The 15,721-nt window shown below is 46.6% G+C and overlaps 1 long non-coding RNA gene across 2 annotated transcripts; it reads left to right on the top strand.

Annotated features, from left to right (window-relative positions):
* Window positions 1-9,101: 9,101 nt before the first annotated feature.
* Window positions 9,102-11,198, top strand: LOC119132879. 2 transcript variants are annotated; one of them, XR_005099963.1, is made up of 3 exons: window positions 9,102-9,163; window positions 9,736-9,789; window positions 10,610-11,198. It is a non-coding gene; the product is annotated as an uncharacterized LOC119132879 (long non-coding RNA). The 2 variants fall into 2 exon arrangements; XR_005099962.1 differs by lacking the exons at window positions 9,102-9,163; window positions 9,736-9,789 and adding exons at window positions 9,874-9,895; window positions 10,032-10,118.
* Window positions 11,199-15,721: the final 4,523 nt, after the last annotated feature.

Genomic DNA, 15,721 nt, shown 5'->3' with positions numbered 1-15,721 from the left:
CTTCTTCTGCTTTTTCTTCTTCTGCTTTTTCTTGTTCTTCGTCTTCTTCTTCTTCTCCTTCCTTTTCTTCTTCTTCTCCTTCCTTCTTTTTAACTCGTCGCGGGTGTGAAGGACAAGTTCACGATGCCTCATGAACCAATGAATCACTTCAACACAACTGTCCCAAACTTGATACACTTTGAAGAGTGACATCTTCCGGATTTGGAATGCTCTGACGAACGTGCGCATTAATTTATGACTAATGTGGCTTGAGTTGTAATAGTTATAATAATTATGACAATAAAGATAAAAGGAAAAATTAGCTCTTTTGATGCATGCTTAATAATCAATTAAGCTTTTATTGTAGTTTTTGTAGGTATTTAGGTAATGATGAATATATGAATGAACTATAAGCATATGTGGATAAAATCTTAATGGAAATGTGAGAAATGTGCTTCTGTGTTTTCTAACTGTATAGTTCAACAATTTTTATTAAAAAAAAATCATTTCTACAGTGCTTGGCTTTAATCTGTTCCTCTTCTGCCTCATGATAAAACTGCTCTCTCTTCACTCTCCAGCTTTGGAGAAGATCCTCTCACACAACACTAATGTTGCTGGCATTGATAGATATTTTTTTGCCATTTTCTGCAAATGTGGGTAGATTGCTGCCCGTGTAGCCCATTATTTGAGAGGGTCTTCTCCTCTGGAGAGGAAGGGCTCCGACAAGAAGACAGTGGCATCCGTGGTCGCATTGTGTGTTCTTTGGGTTGCACCGAAAACAAAAATAAAATGAATTATCATTTGAAGATTTCTCAGAGCTCAGTGGCCTTGTGGTATGAGTGTCCACCCTGAGACTGGGAGGTTGTTGGTTCGATCTCCGGCCGAGTCATACCAAAAGACTATAAAATGGAACCTGATGCCTCCCTGCTTGACACTCAGCATTAAGGGTTGGATTGGGGATGCTGTGAGGAGCTGCGCCCCACAGTCATTATTAATGCGCAATGTACGTATAGCTTCTACTATGGAAGCTCGTCTGAGGACGACCGAGAGAGAAAATTGGACAGATAATTATACAAACCAACTCCAACAGTTCCCATAAGTTGTCCCCATTCTCGTGTTCCTCCTGTGGTGCTTCCTGATGAAGTTCATCATATTGAAGGGGCAGCCATATGTTCCAAAATAGAGCATTTCATTAAATGAAAAAGTACCTGTAAAGTTCTGTCGACTCGAACTCCAGAAGCTCATTCTGCATTCAGCCTGTTGACCGCCTCTTTTGCATAAGTTTGGTTTCCAAAGGCAAGTGTTTTAAAACGTGGATTGAGAACTGTGGCAAATGCCAGGACCCTTACAGTTTCCATATTGCATCTTGTAGCCAGAAGATGTTCCAAGTGTTGGCTCAGTTCAATTGCTGTATCATTCGCCAGTGTTAGAGTCCTTGTGGCGAGTTTGTGTCGTACTATTCGGTTTAAAGGTATGACTTTTGAAGCGGACAGTTTTTTCTGCAGACAAGTCAAAAGTCAAAGTCAAAGTCTGCTTTATTGTCAATCTCTTCACATGCCAAGACACACACAGAAATCGAAATTACGTTTCCACTATCCCACGGTGACAAGACATAGTGCACGACATACATACAAGCAAACAACACAAAATAAAAACAAGAAGGCACAAACAATGACCAATAAGAGTGATGAATAAATAATAAATAAACAAATAACACAATAAATAAGAGGAGCAAAACGGAGCAAGTGTGCATACAGCAGACGGTCAGAATATAGCGCAAAAGTACAGGACGCTACGCAGAAGGGGGGAGAGAGTTCAGGATCCTAACAGCCTGGAGCAGGGGTCACCAACACGGTGCCCGCGGACACCAGGTCGCCCGTGAGGACCGCATGATTCGCCCGCAGGACTGTTCTAAAATTAGGTCAAATAGCGGCACTTGTCAGTGAGCTGCATCTACTTATTTTACAGTCAAACCTCGGTTTTCGAACGTCCCGGTTCTCGAACAAATTGGAATTCGAACAAAAAATTCTAGATTTTTTTGCTTCAGTTGTCGAACAGAATTTGGAGGTCGAACCTCGCGAGATGAGCCGGGAGGACCCGAGAAAACGCGAACGCACGGCCCGGATGCCGACTGACTCCGTTGTTATTGTATTTTTGTTACTTTGAGGATTGTATTAACCCCTAATCATGCCTCCAAAGAAAGCAAGTGGGAGCAGTAAAGCCATCCTAAAACACAAAGACGCTCTTAAAGCAATGCGACAGTGAGCACCCAGCGGTTGCGCGATCGGACCAAATTAAGCTCCCTGTGCACTGAGGTCCACTTAAATTTTGGAAAGTACATCAGGACTTTAAAAATATTTTCTAAATTTTAGCGACGGCTCTGTCACAATAATGCGACCAGCGCGGTGCAGTTGTGCGGTCGGCGACGCGCTACTGTTGCGCATTTGGCGGTGCGCTGCAGTTGCGCGATCGGACAAAGTTAAGCTCCCTGCGCACTTAGGTCCACTTAAATTTTGGAAAGTACATCAGGACTTTAAAAATATTTTCTAAATTTCAGCGACGGCTCTGTCACAATAATGCGACCAGCGCGGTGCAGTTGCGCAGTGGGCGACGCGCTATGGTTGCGCGTTCGGCGGTGCGCTGCAGTTGCGCGATCGAACAAATATGCGCAAATGAAAAAATGCTTAAAAAAGGCGGGGTTTTTTTGTCTTGAAACTGATTCGATTTCTTTCCATTATTTGTAATGGGGAAAATAGATTCGGAATTCGACCGATTCGCTTCTCGAACTGCCTTCTGGAACGGATTGTGGTCAAAAACCAAGGTTTGAATGTATTTTTGCTATTCTTGTTAAAATCACACTTACATGTGAACTGGAAATGACAATAATAACACATAGTGAAAGCCAAATTGAGCAAATTGGCTATTTCAGAAGTGTGTGTCAGACTGGTAGCCCTTTGCCTTAATCAGTACACAGGAAGTAGCTCTCGGTTTAAGAAAGGTTGGTGACCCCTGGCCTGGAGTATGAAGCTGTTGGTGAGTCTGGTGGTGCGGGAGCGCAGGCTCCTGTACCTCTTCCCAGAGGGCAGAAGATCGAACAAAGAGTGAGCGGGGTGACTCACATCACTCACAATCGTGGTCGCCTTGCGGGTGAGATGGGAGGTGTAAATGTCCTTCAAGGAGGGGAGTGAAGCACCAATAATCTTACCAGCCGTGTTCACTATGCGCTGGAGGGCCTTCATGTTGTAGTCAGTGCAGCTACCACCCCAAACAGCAATACAACTGGAGAGGACGCTCTCAATGGTGCCACGGTAAAATGTAGTCATGACGGCCGGAGGAGCACACGCTCGCCTGAGTTTCCGCAGGAAATACAGGCGGCGCTGGGCCTTCTTCGCCAGTGATGCGGTGTTGGTGGACCAGGAGAGATCCTCACTGATGTGCACCCCCAGGAACCTGGTGCTGCTCACTCTCTCCACCACAGCACCGTCGATGGTCAGCGGCAGGTGTTGGGTGTGACCCTTCCGGAAGTCAACAACAATCTCCTTGGTCTTGTTGACGTTCAGCAGGAGGTTGTTGTCCTTGCACCACGTGGTCAGAAGGTCAACCTCCAACCTGTATTGAGTCTCGTCGCCTTTGGTGATGAGACCCACCAGAGTCGTGTCGTCAGCAAATTTCACCATGCGGTTGGTGCTGTAGGTTGCAGCGCAGTCATGCGTCAGCAGGGTGAAGAGCAGCGGACTGAGCACGCAGCCTTGGGGGGCCCCCGTGCTCAGCGTGATGCTGGCGGAGATCTTGTCGCCAACACGTACCACCTGAGGCCTCTGACTGAGGAAGTCTAGTAGCCAGTTGCAGAGGTAGGTACTGAGGCCCAGCTTGGCGAGTTTGCAGATGAGTCGTTGTGGCACAATGGTGTTGAAGGCAGAACTGAAGTCCACAAACAGCAATCTCACATACGAGTCCCTACTCTCCAAGTGGGTGAGGGCCGAGTGGAGGGCCGAGCAGATGGCATCCTCAGAGGACCGCTTGGCTCGGTACGCAAACTGGAAGGGGTCTATGGTGGGGGGTAGAATGGATCTGATGTGCTCCATGACAAGCCGCTCAAAGCACTTCATGATGATGGGCGTCAGTGCCACGGGGCGGTAGTCATTGAAGCAGGACGGGGCAGGTTTCTTCAGCACAGGTACGATGGTGGCAGCCTTGAAACACGAAGAGACGACGGCTTGCTGCAGGGAAATGTTGAAGATGTCCGTGAAGACACCCGTCAGCTCCCCAGCGCAGTCCTTCAGCGCTCGACCCGGGATGTTGTCAGGGCCCGCCGCCTTACGAGTGTTGAGCAGTGGTCCCCACCACCGGGCCGCGGACCGGTACCGGTCCGTGGGTCACTTGGTACCGGGCCGCCAAGCTGCACAGAAAAAAAAAATATATATCTTTTATCGACGATCAATTAATTCAGGTCAAGACGCTCGTCCTGGTCACAGGACATGTTTCCCCAGTCGAGCCCGCAAAGCTAGCAAAAATGAGTAAGAATTTACTTTGAAAAATATAAAAAAATGTGGCGATTCTCTCCCAATTACATCCGTCTGTATCTCTTGACACAAGTTAATTCAGGTCAAGACGTTTGTCCCGGTCACGTGACATGTCACCCCCGTTGAGCCCGCGAAGCTAGCAAAGATGAGCAAGAAACAGAGATGTTTGGAAAGCTTCTTCGGAAAGGGAAAATAAACCAATGAGGAGACGGAAGAAGAAGAGGCTACAACTTCTAAGAAAAGAGAAGCTGCATTTAAAAGAAAATTTCAGGAGTCCTACTTAAAATATGGATTAATCGCCACAGGTGATTCTGACGCGCCAAGCCCACTCTGCACAATATGTGGCCACAGGCTGGCTAACAAGGCAATGAAGCCTTCAAAACTGCTTCGGCACATGGAGACCAAGCATTAAAAGACAAACCTTTGGATTTCTTTTAAAGAAAAAAAACGTGAAGAAGAAGGACATTGTCTCAGATTACGCCTAGATTGGACCGGCTCGAGTGCTACCACTAATTCAGGGGTCCCCAACCCCCGGTCCGCGGACCGGTACCGGTACATGGGTCACTTGGTACTGGGCCGCAAAGCCGCACAGAAAAAAAGCGCTTTGTCGAGCGGACTGATTCGAGTTTACCATCTCTAATTAACATATCTATTTAATTTAATCTGATCTATTCTTCTCTTTTGCTATAGTTTTTGTCGTGTCTGATGTTTATATTGTCTGTTTATGTACCGTAATTTTCGGACTACGTATAAGCCGCACGGGACTATAAACCGCACCATCTAAAATTCGTGGATATTTTAGGTTTTTTTCTTATATTAGCCGCACCGGACTATAAGCCGCGCGTGCGTACAGTACACACAAAGCCTTTTTAAAGTTTTAATAACATACTTTAACATGTCTTTCTCAACGCTGCCTGTGACGCAGCAGTAGTACCGCAGCAACACGGAAGTGTGCACGCGAGTTATTTACAAAGAAAGACTGTACACAGAAAGCCTTTTTAAAGTTTTAATAACATACCTTAACATTTCTTTCCAAACACTGCCTGTGATGCGGCAGTAATACCGCAGCAACACGGAAATAACACAGCACTAATAGGGCTGGATTAAAAAAAAACATACCGGTAAAAGTCACTGAGACGCGGCGGTAACACAGCAGCAACACGGTAGCACAGCACTAACAGGGCTGGTTAAAAAAACATACCACTAAAAGTAAAAAAAGAGCCATTAAAAGAGTCATCTTCATCTTCCTCCTGTGCACTGAAACCATCGAAGTCTTCCTCCTCAGTGTCCGATTGGTATAGCGTTAGACATCCTTCGCCACACGCTTTCTCAGTCTCTCTTTTGTCGTCGCTTTTATGCATTTCTTCTAGCATTTTCCATGATGAGGGTCTGTTCATGCTAATTTTATTCATGCACGAAGCGCTAAATTACATTAAAATAGCGAGCTACACGTATAGCACCAGAGTAGACGTGACTGGGAAATAAAGAAAGAAAACACAATGTCATCAACAATGGGCCAAATCGACTGCCTTTAACTTAAAAGCGGTATAACATGCATTTCTTTTGTACCCCATAATGACGGTTTGTGTATAAAAGCTTCCTTTCAGTAATGTCCGTCTTGATCTCATTCTGTCTCTTCTTTGTGTGAATTATACGGCACTATTTGCCTGGCGGATGGACATGCGATCAACACACCACTTTTCTCCCCGGTATCCCTCCGCTCAGAAAAGCGGTGCCGCACAACAGCGGTCCACAGCCTTTTTATGAGTATATGAAAGTGATCAAGTCATGACAAATATCACGGGAAAAATCCTATGTAAGACGCACCGGACTATAAGCCGCAGGGTTCAAAATTTGAGAAAACACCGCGGCTTATAGTCCGAATTTTACGATATCTGTTTATGTATTTAACTACTGGCAACTGTAGAACAGCTAGGTGGGGAGAACAACAAAAGGAATGCCAACCTCTGATTTTTCCTGTCCTTTATTTTACACCAATGTGCAAAACAGAAAAGTGTAAAACTAAACAGAAATACAAATCTCTTTTTGCTTATTTTGTCTTTCAAACAATTTCCAAATAATAACTTTTCTCTTAATTTTTCTCTACAGAGCCGATTGACACGAGGGAAAACCTGAATGAACGAATGATCGTTAGGACCAACACACTACTTCAGAATACAGTGGAGCCTCGGTTATCGAACGTCCTGGTTCTCGAACAAATCGGTATTCGAACAAAAACTTCGAGATTTATTTGCTTCGGATGTCGGACGAAATTCGTTGTCGAACCTCGCGAGATGAGCCGAGAGGACCCGTATGCCAACTGACTACGTTCGTTATTACATTCTCGTTACTCTGAGGATTGCATAACTCTAATCATGCGTACAAAGGAAGCAAGTGGGAGCAATAAAGCCATCCTAAAACACAAAGACTCTCCAAAAGCAATGCAACAGTGAGCCCCCGGCGCGCTGCGGTTGCGCGATCGGAAAAAATTAAGCTCCCTGCGCACTGAGGTCCACTTAAATTTGGGAAAGTAATATTTTCTAAATTTTAGCGACTGCTCTGTCACAATAATACGACCAGCATGGTGCAGTTGCACGGTCGGCGGCGCGCTACGGTTGCGCGTTCGGCGGTGCGCTGCAGTTGCGCGATCGGACAAAATTAAGCTCCCTGATCACTGAGTGTGGTATGTGACTTTACGTCAAAGTACACGAGCGTGGCTGAGCACGGAGCCGTTGTCCGCGTGTTTCTGAACATAACACCTAACCGTGTCACAAAAAGGGTTGGGGAACGCTGCTCTAGTGTGGCTTATTCATTATTTAATTTGAACTATTTTAATTAAAATCAGCAGTCCTTCACACATAAAACACTCAATAAAGCACATGGAATCAAAAACTTGTTTTCGATCGTGCGTACCACTCCGTTCCGAAGTCCCGTTGTCCGAATCAAACCTTTTAACTCCGGAGTTACTCTTCCTTTACTGATGACCTCCTGCTTCGACCGAAAATTCATAGTTGAAAATCGTTTGGATATATACATAATCCTCCATTGTAAAACGAGATGTAAAAACGGAAAGAAAAACAAAACGAATGTAAAACTAAATAAACGTACGACTGCTCCTCAGTTCACTAAATTTGAACTGGAGATCTCTTATTCGCATGAAGCATCCCGGGATCAGTAGCACCCCCTGCCATAAGGCTGGAGAACCTTTTTTTCGTAGCCTCCGTAAGGTCTCTTTTCAAAGCCGTTTTGTTCATCTAAAGCACAGATGTCAAACTCAAGGCCCGGGAGCCAGATACGGCCCGCCACATCCTTTTATGTGGCCCGCGAAGACAAATTGTGCATCAAATTGGTGTCATTACTAGAATTGCAAATTGTCTTCACTTTTAATATCTTTTTTTTTTATATTTGACCAGTTTTTACTCGTCTGATTTGAAAACGAGTTATTTGTCGGTTTGTTTTGTAGCTTTTACTGTATATAATATGAGGTGCTCATACATTTATTTGGGTTGACAGTCATAATGGCCTTCCGAAAGAAGCTATGACTACAATGCACCTGCGTGAAGCTGGCCCCCCACCCCACGCAAAATTTAAGCAAAATAGTCTGTTTCGTTTGTGCTTCGTTTGTGCTGGTTTGTGCAGCAAAAATTTTCGTTTGTGCTGCTATGGTTTTTTAGTTATGAACGATTCTTTATAGGTCATCCAGAGTTCACCCAGCCCCCCATCTGCTCAAAATGAACCAAAATGGTACCGTTCGTTTGTGCTTCGTTAGTGCTGGTTTGTGCAGCAAAGATTTTCGTTTGTGCTGCTTCTGTTTCGGAGATATTAGACATTTATTTTATAGCGATGACGTCACCTAGCCCCCCACTTCGCTCCAAATGGACCCAAAATGGTACCGTTCGTTTGTGCTTCGTTTGTGCAGGTTTGTGCAGCAAAAATTTTCGTTTGTGCTGCTTCCGTTTCGGAGATATTACACATTTATTTTATAGCGATGACGTCACCCAGCCCCCCACCTCGCTCCAAATGGACCCAAAATGGTACCGTTCGTTTGTGCTTCGTTTGTGCAGGTTTGTGCAGCAAAAATTTTCGTTTGTGCTGCTATGGTTTTTTAGTTATGAACGATTCTTTTATAGGTCATCCAGAGTTCACCCAGCCCCCATCTGCTCGAAATGGACCCAAAACGGTACCGTTCGTTTGTGCTTCGTTAGTGCTGGTTTGTGCAGCAAAAATTTTCGTTTGTGCTGCTTCCGTTTCGGAGATATTACACATTTATTTTATAGCGATGACGTCACCCAGCCCCCCACTTCGCTCCAAATGGACCCAAATGGTACCGTTCGTTTGTGCTTCGTTTGTGCAGGTTTGTGCAGCAAAAATTTTCGTTGTGCTGCTTCCGTTTCGGAGATATTACACATTTATTTTATAGCGATGACGTCAGGTAGCCCCGCCCCCCTGTTTACTTCCAAATTGACCCAAAATAGTGCCGGTCGTTTGTGTTTCGTTTGTGCTGGTTTGTGCTGCAAAAAGTTTCGTTTGTGATGCTACGGTTTTGCAGATATTACACATTTAATTCATAGCGAAGACGTCACCCAGCCCACGTCACCTGTATTTTGTCGCGAATTTCAAGCTCCTGGACTGGAATGCTCCTGATGCAGGACGAATACAAGGTAAATATGTTCTTAGCCTTTTTTTTTTCTTTTCTTTTTATCTTACAGAAACTTTCACTGCGGGGAATGGCTTTTAGTACGAGGATATTTCTGTAATTATGTTGTATCGTGCTCATTGATTAATTTCCTTGTTTTCAATAAGCCTATGTGATCATTTTTTTCAATTACATCTGACGTGCAAAAGGTTCACCGCAATCTAAATACCTGATGAGTCTATGTCTGCTCCAAAACATTAATTAATGCAACAATTAATACATGTATGTGAAGTTGATGACAGCCAGAAAAAGAAACTTGAAAACGTGAAAAATAACTTTCTTTGTCAAAGGGAACATTATCAACATTTTTTTTCCAACAATTCAAACAATGCATCACTGCACTGTGGTAGAACACAGCATGTGGGAAGATCTTAGTATTTACTGATTGCTGCTTTCCACTCCACTTCCCATGTCATTATAAATCTCCCAGGCATATGCAGTCCTCCTGCAGTATGCCACATAATGCCCGAGAGAATCCTGGGTCAGTCCTGGTTCAAAGCCAATGACTGCTCTCAAAGTAAAGGTCTTCTCTTTTAGCTCCAGACTGGAGGGAAATTCAAGCAAGGCAACTTCCTTGCAACTGCTACCAAGGTCAGTGTCAATCCACACAAACTCTCCCAGATTGTAGCTGTGAGTAACATTACCTGAACACAGAGCCTTGCCTGTATTGTTGCCCTGAAGAGAAGCCATGCCACAGGTCTGCAAGACAGCAATGTTTGCACAAGCAAATGAAACTTGCCTTGTTACTTGTTGTCTTAAACTGCAGTACTGTGAGGAGCATTGTTTTATCAAATAAACACTTGGGATATTCCTCATTGCGCTCTCAATTACAGTGGAGATGTGGCATTGTGCATCAATTTGGAGAGCACCAGAGGTCAGGAGGACAGGTTTGAATATTTCCCCCAGCAGTTCTGCCCTCTGTGAGTATACCTGTGGGTTCACACTCTGTGTTGTGATGGTTTTCACCAGGTGGAGGAATTGGTTCCCACGTTCATAGTTCAGAACAGTCTTTTCAAATGAAAAACTTTCACAGAAAGAACAGCATAAGCATTGCAAGACAGAATCAAATGCACAAGTATTGAGCACAAACACTTTTGATGTGCGAAGTTTAACAGGCTGTTGATGGTTCCCGTTTTTCAACAATGGTACCTTGACTTTTTTCCAGCCCACTTGTGTGTCAATATGCAGCCATTCAGGACAAGGAGAGAGATATGAAGTTATCTTTCTTTTTTTCGGTGGGACCGCTAAACCTCTCCAGTTTTCAACTGCACTGTCAGTAGATACATCTGGCTCCGCTCCAGGATGAGATTTTTCTCCCCTTTTGTTTACTACTTCAGTTTGAGAAGTACTGCAGACATTGTCAGGCTCTCTGACGGTCGTGGCATCACACACATCACTTTTTGTTTTGCAGAGCAAATCCGCATGTTTCCCTCAATGAAGGAAAGATGACGAGCAACAAACCGGTCCACACGAATGGGTAGGCTTTCATGCTTGAAAAGGCCTTTTTTTATGTTTTTGAACTCTGCTTCAACAGCTGCGGAACTTGCAGTGATGCTGGCGCTTTTGAAGAGAGGGACCATTATTGCTGTCCAGAGTGGCAAGTAACTTCCAAGTCTTGTTATTTGGGGAATAATCTCAGGGAGGAAGTGGATGTTGTCTCTATCCCCATCAGCCATGGCAAGTGACCTGCTCTCCTCACATATTTCTGTCACCCACTCTCGGACATTAGTCTGGATGTGCTGATTTAATGAATCACCTGGTTCTTGTCCCTCAACTTCCTCATCTGAAATGGGGACAAATTCCTCTGCGATTTGCGCTCTCAAGTATTTCTTGCACTTTTCTGATGGGACAGGGGCTCCAGAATTGTCATTACCCTCTGTCTCACTCAGTGCCACAATGGTGATAGCACGAAGAAGTTCTTTTGCATGTTGCAAACATTGTGACTTAAGAAGCTGTGCTATTGACCTAACAAAGAAATCCTTAACACGAGGTCTTTTGTTTTTCAGGCAGTCCCATCGGCAGATCATCTTAATGCAGTGTGCTACATCTACCCTGACAAAACATGGGGGTAGATGTCCAGGTTGATTCCCACGTGAAATGTTAAAGCACTCATTGATGCAGCTCTTCAGATCAGGATGAGGGGTAAAAGCTTTGACTAGAGCTCCAAGAATCGCCAGAGAAAAGTCACTCACTGCTTCTTTAGGAACAGATGCACCTGCATGGATCCATTCCTTCAGCCACTGTGTGATAGCATTAACATCATGCTTCTCTGACAGCATCTGCACGACTGGGACACTGGAGCTGGTATGCCCTGTCATAACACCCTGATACAGGAAGATATGGCCAGACATGCCATTCGGCCTCATCAGTTTTTTAACTATTGAGCCAGTTGCATCAACACATAATATTGGGTGGGATTTCTTTAAGCTCTTGTACACATGCATTTGTGTTTGACTCCAATAGTGACAGAAAAACTTGTCAAGTCCAATGTCTTTGATGCTGTCACTGTGAGGTGCACTGTATTTCAACATCTGCAATGATAAAATTGGATTTTGTCACCTAATGCCAAATCATTTTTCTCTTGCTTTGCCTTGCGCAGGGTGGCCAAATTTGGCAGGTGGCTTGGCTCAGGGTCTCCGAAGTCCATCGATTTATTTGCCTGTGATGCTCGCCATACATGTGGTTCCATCCTGCCCTCACAAAGTTTTTACTTACATTGGTCGATGGTCACTTCCCAGAAAAAGACGCTTTCTGTCACTCACTGTTATTAAATCTTCGGAGATAGTTGTGTATTTGTCGCTTGAAAAAGTTGCACGTCTTTGTTTTTCGCCACCCTGTTGCGATATGTCTTACCGGCCTGCAGAGGTCACTTGGCATGGTAATTAGTTGGATAATACATGTGTAAGAATTAAGGAGTTATCATGATGTCAAGTGAAAAAGAATAAAATACATGACAGGGGGTTAATGAAGATGCATGATTTTAATAATGAAAAATTGCAATGGCACAAACAAATGGTTAATTAACGATCCATGGAGCAAGGATTTGACATCTCTAGAAAATAAATTAGTATTAAATAAATGACAAATTGAATGATTCACTGAACGCCAACAAATTTTTTTGCGGCACAATCGGTACCATTTTTGCAGCACAAACGAAACACAAACGACCGGCACTATTTTGGGTCAATTTGGAAGTAAACAGGGGGGCGGGGCTACCTGACGTCATCGCTATAAAAGAATCGTTCATAACTAAAAAACCATAGCAGCACAAACGAAAATTTTTGCTGCACAAACCTGCACAAACGAAGCACAAACGAACGGTACCATTTTGGGTCCATTTGGAGCGAAGTGGGGGGCTGGGTGACGTCATCGCTATAAAATAAATGTGTAATATCTCCGAAACGGAAGCAGCACAAACGAAAATTTTTGCTGCACAAACCAGCACTAACGAAGCACAAACGAACGGTACCGTTTTGGGTCCATTTCGAGCAGATGGGGGGCTGGGTGAACTCTGGATGACCTATAAAAGAAGCAGCACAAACGAAAATTTTTGCTGCACAAACCTGCACAAACGAAGCACAAACGAACGGTACCATTTTGGGTCCATTTGGAGCGGTGGGGGGCTGGGTGACGTCATCGCTAAAAATAAATGTGTAATATCTCCGAAACGGAAGCAGCACAAACGAAAAGTTTTGCTGCACAAACCTGCACAAACGAAGCACAAACGAACGGTACCATTTTGGGTCCATTTGGAGCGAAGTGGGGGGCTAGGTGACGTCATCGCTATAAAATAAATGTCTAATATCTCCGAAACGGAAGCAGCACAAACGAAAATCTTTGCTGCACAAACCAGCACTAACGAAGCACAAACGAACGGTACCATTTTGGGTTCATTTTGAGCAGATGGGGGGCTGGGTGAACTCTGGATGACCTATAAAAGAATCGTTCATAACTAAAAAACCATAGCAGCACAAACGAAAATTTTTGCTGCACAAACCAGCACAAACGAAGCACAAACGAAACAGACTATTTTACTTAAATTTTGCGTGGGGTGGGGGGCCAGCTCTCACAAAGTCGGACCGGAGACCATTTCACCTCAGGCTACCTTAAGAGAGTCATAGTTACTCTCGCCGTTTGCCCGCGTTACCACGGCATGTCCGCCAGACGGCGCCGATCTTCCAGCAGAGCTCCAGCGAGAGCGGACACACGTCTAGCCGACCTCCTGGTACCCTAATCGGGCATGGCTGCACGCAAACTGTTGCGGCCCTCTCCTTTTTACTTTTGGTGTTGTGTACTTGCATGTATATTGCGTACTTGTCAGCGTGGGACAATGCATAGCCGAGGCTCTGGAAGCCTCCTCGGGCGTAAAAGTTAGGCGGAGAGCCTCAAGGAGCACCGGCTGGAAGTCACCTGGAAGCTCCATGATCTGTTAAAAATGCTTAGCCGAGGCTCTGGAAGCCTCCTCGGGCGTAAAAGTTAGGCGGATAGCCTCAAGGAGCACCGGCTGGAGCTCCGCTAAAAGCTCCATGATCCGTTAAAAATGCTTAGCCGAGGCTCTGGAAGCCTCCTCGGGCGTAAAAGTTAGGCGGATAGCCTCAAGGAGCACCGGCTGGAAGTCACCTGGAAGCTCCATGATCTGTTAAAAATGCTTAGCCGAGGCCCTGGAAGCCTCCTCGGGCGTAAAAGTTAGGCGGATAGCCTCAAGGAGCACCGGCTGGAGCTCCGCTAAAAGCTCCATGATCCGTTGAAAATGCTTAGCCGCGGCCCTGGAAGCCTCGGCCGGCTAAAAAAGTTAGGCGGAGGGCCCCCCAGAGGACCGGCTGGAGCTCCGCTAAAAGCTCCATGATCCGTTAAAAATGCTTAGCCGAGGCTCTGGAAGCCTCCTTGGGCGTAAAGGTTAGGCGGAGAGCCTCAAGGAGCACCGGCTGGAAGTCACCTGGAAGCTCCATGATCTGTTAAAAATGCTTAGCCGAGGCTCTGGAAGCCTCCTCGGGCGTAAAAGTTAGGCGGATAGCCTCAAGGAGCACCAGCTGGAGCTCCGCTAAAAGCTCCATGATCCGTTAAAAATGCTTAGCCGAGGCTCTGGAAGCCTCCTCGGGCGTAAAAGTTAGGCGGATAGCCTCCTGGAGCACCGGCTGGAGCTCCGCTAAAAGCTCCATGATCCGGTAAAAATGCTTAGCCGGGTCCCTGGAAGCCTAAGCCGGCGAAAAAAGTTAGGCGGATAGCCTCCTGGAGCACCGGCTGGAGCTCCGCTAAAAGCTCCATGATCCGGTAAAAATGCTTAGCCGAGGCTCTGGAAGCCTCCTCGGGCGTAAAAGTTAGGCGGATAGCCTCCTGGAGCACCGGCTGGAGCTCCGCTAAAAGCTCCATGATCCGGTAAAAATGCTTAGCCGAGGCTCTGGAAGCCTCCTCGGGCGTAAAAGTTAGGCGGATAGCCTCCTGGAGCACCGGCTGGAGCTCCGCTAAAAGCTCCATGATCCGGTAAAAATGCTTAGCCGGGTCCCTGGAAGCCCCGGCCGGCTAAAAAAGTTAGGCGGAGGGCCCCCCAGAGGACCGGCTGGAGCTCCGCTAAAAGCTCCATGATCCGCTAAAACTCTTAGCCGGGTCCCTGGAAGCCTCGGCCGGCTAAAAAGGTTAGGCGCAGAGCCCCCCCGAGCACCGGCTGGAGCTCCACTGAAAGCTCCATGATCCGTTGAAAATGCTTAGCCGCGGCCCTGGAAGCCTCGGCCGGCTAAAAAAGTTAGGCGCAGAGCCCCCCCGAGCACCGGCTGGAGGTCCACTGGAAGCTCCATGATCCGTTGAAAATGCTTAGCCGCGGCCCTGGAAGCCTCGGCCGGCTAAAAAAGTTAGGCGCAGAGCCCCCCCGAGCACCGGCTGGAGGTCCACTGGAAGCTCCATGATCCGTTGAAAATGCTTAGCCGCGGCCCTGGAAGCCTCGGCCGGCTAAAAAAGTTAGGCGCAGAGCCCCCCCGAGCACCGGCTGGAGGTCCACTGGAAGCTCCATGATCCGTTGAAAATGCTTAGCCGCGGCCCTGGAAGCCTCGGCCGGCTAAAAAAGTTAGGCGCAGAGCCCCCCCGAGCACCGGCTGGAGGTCCACTGGAAGCTCCATGATCCGTTGAAAATGCTTAGCCGCGGCCCTGGAAGCCTCGGCCGGCTAAAAAAGTTAGGCGCAGAGCCCCCCCGAGCACCGGCTGGAGGTCCACTGGAAGCTCCATGATCCGTTGAAAATGCTTAGCCGCGGCCCTGGAAGCCTCGGCCGGCTAAAAAAGTTAGGCGCAGAGCCCCCCCGAGCACCGGCTGGAGGTCCACTGGAAGCTCCATGATCCGTTGAAAATGCTTAGCCGCGGCCCTGGAAGCCTCGGCCGGCTAAAAAAGTTAGGCGCAGAGCCCCCCCGAGCACCGGCTGGAGGTCCACTGGAAGCTCCATGATCCGTTGAAAATGCTTAGCCGCGGCCCTGGAAGCCTCGGCCGGCTAAAAAAGTTAGGCGCAGAGCCCCCCCGAGCACCGGCTGGAGGTCCACT

The sequence above is a fragment of the Syngnathus acus genome, chromosome 13 (assembly GCF_901709675.1).
Source record: "Syngnathus acus chromosome 13, fSynAcu1.2, whole genome shotgun sequence".
Classification (NCBI taxonomy): Eukaryota; Metazoa; Chordata; class Actinopteri; order Syngnathiformes; family Syngnathidae; genus Syngnathus; species Syngnathus acus.
This window is presented reverse-complemented; position numbering and strand designations above follow the sequence as displayed.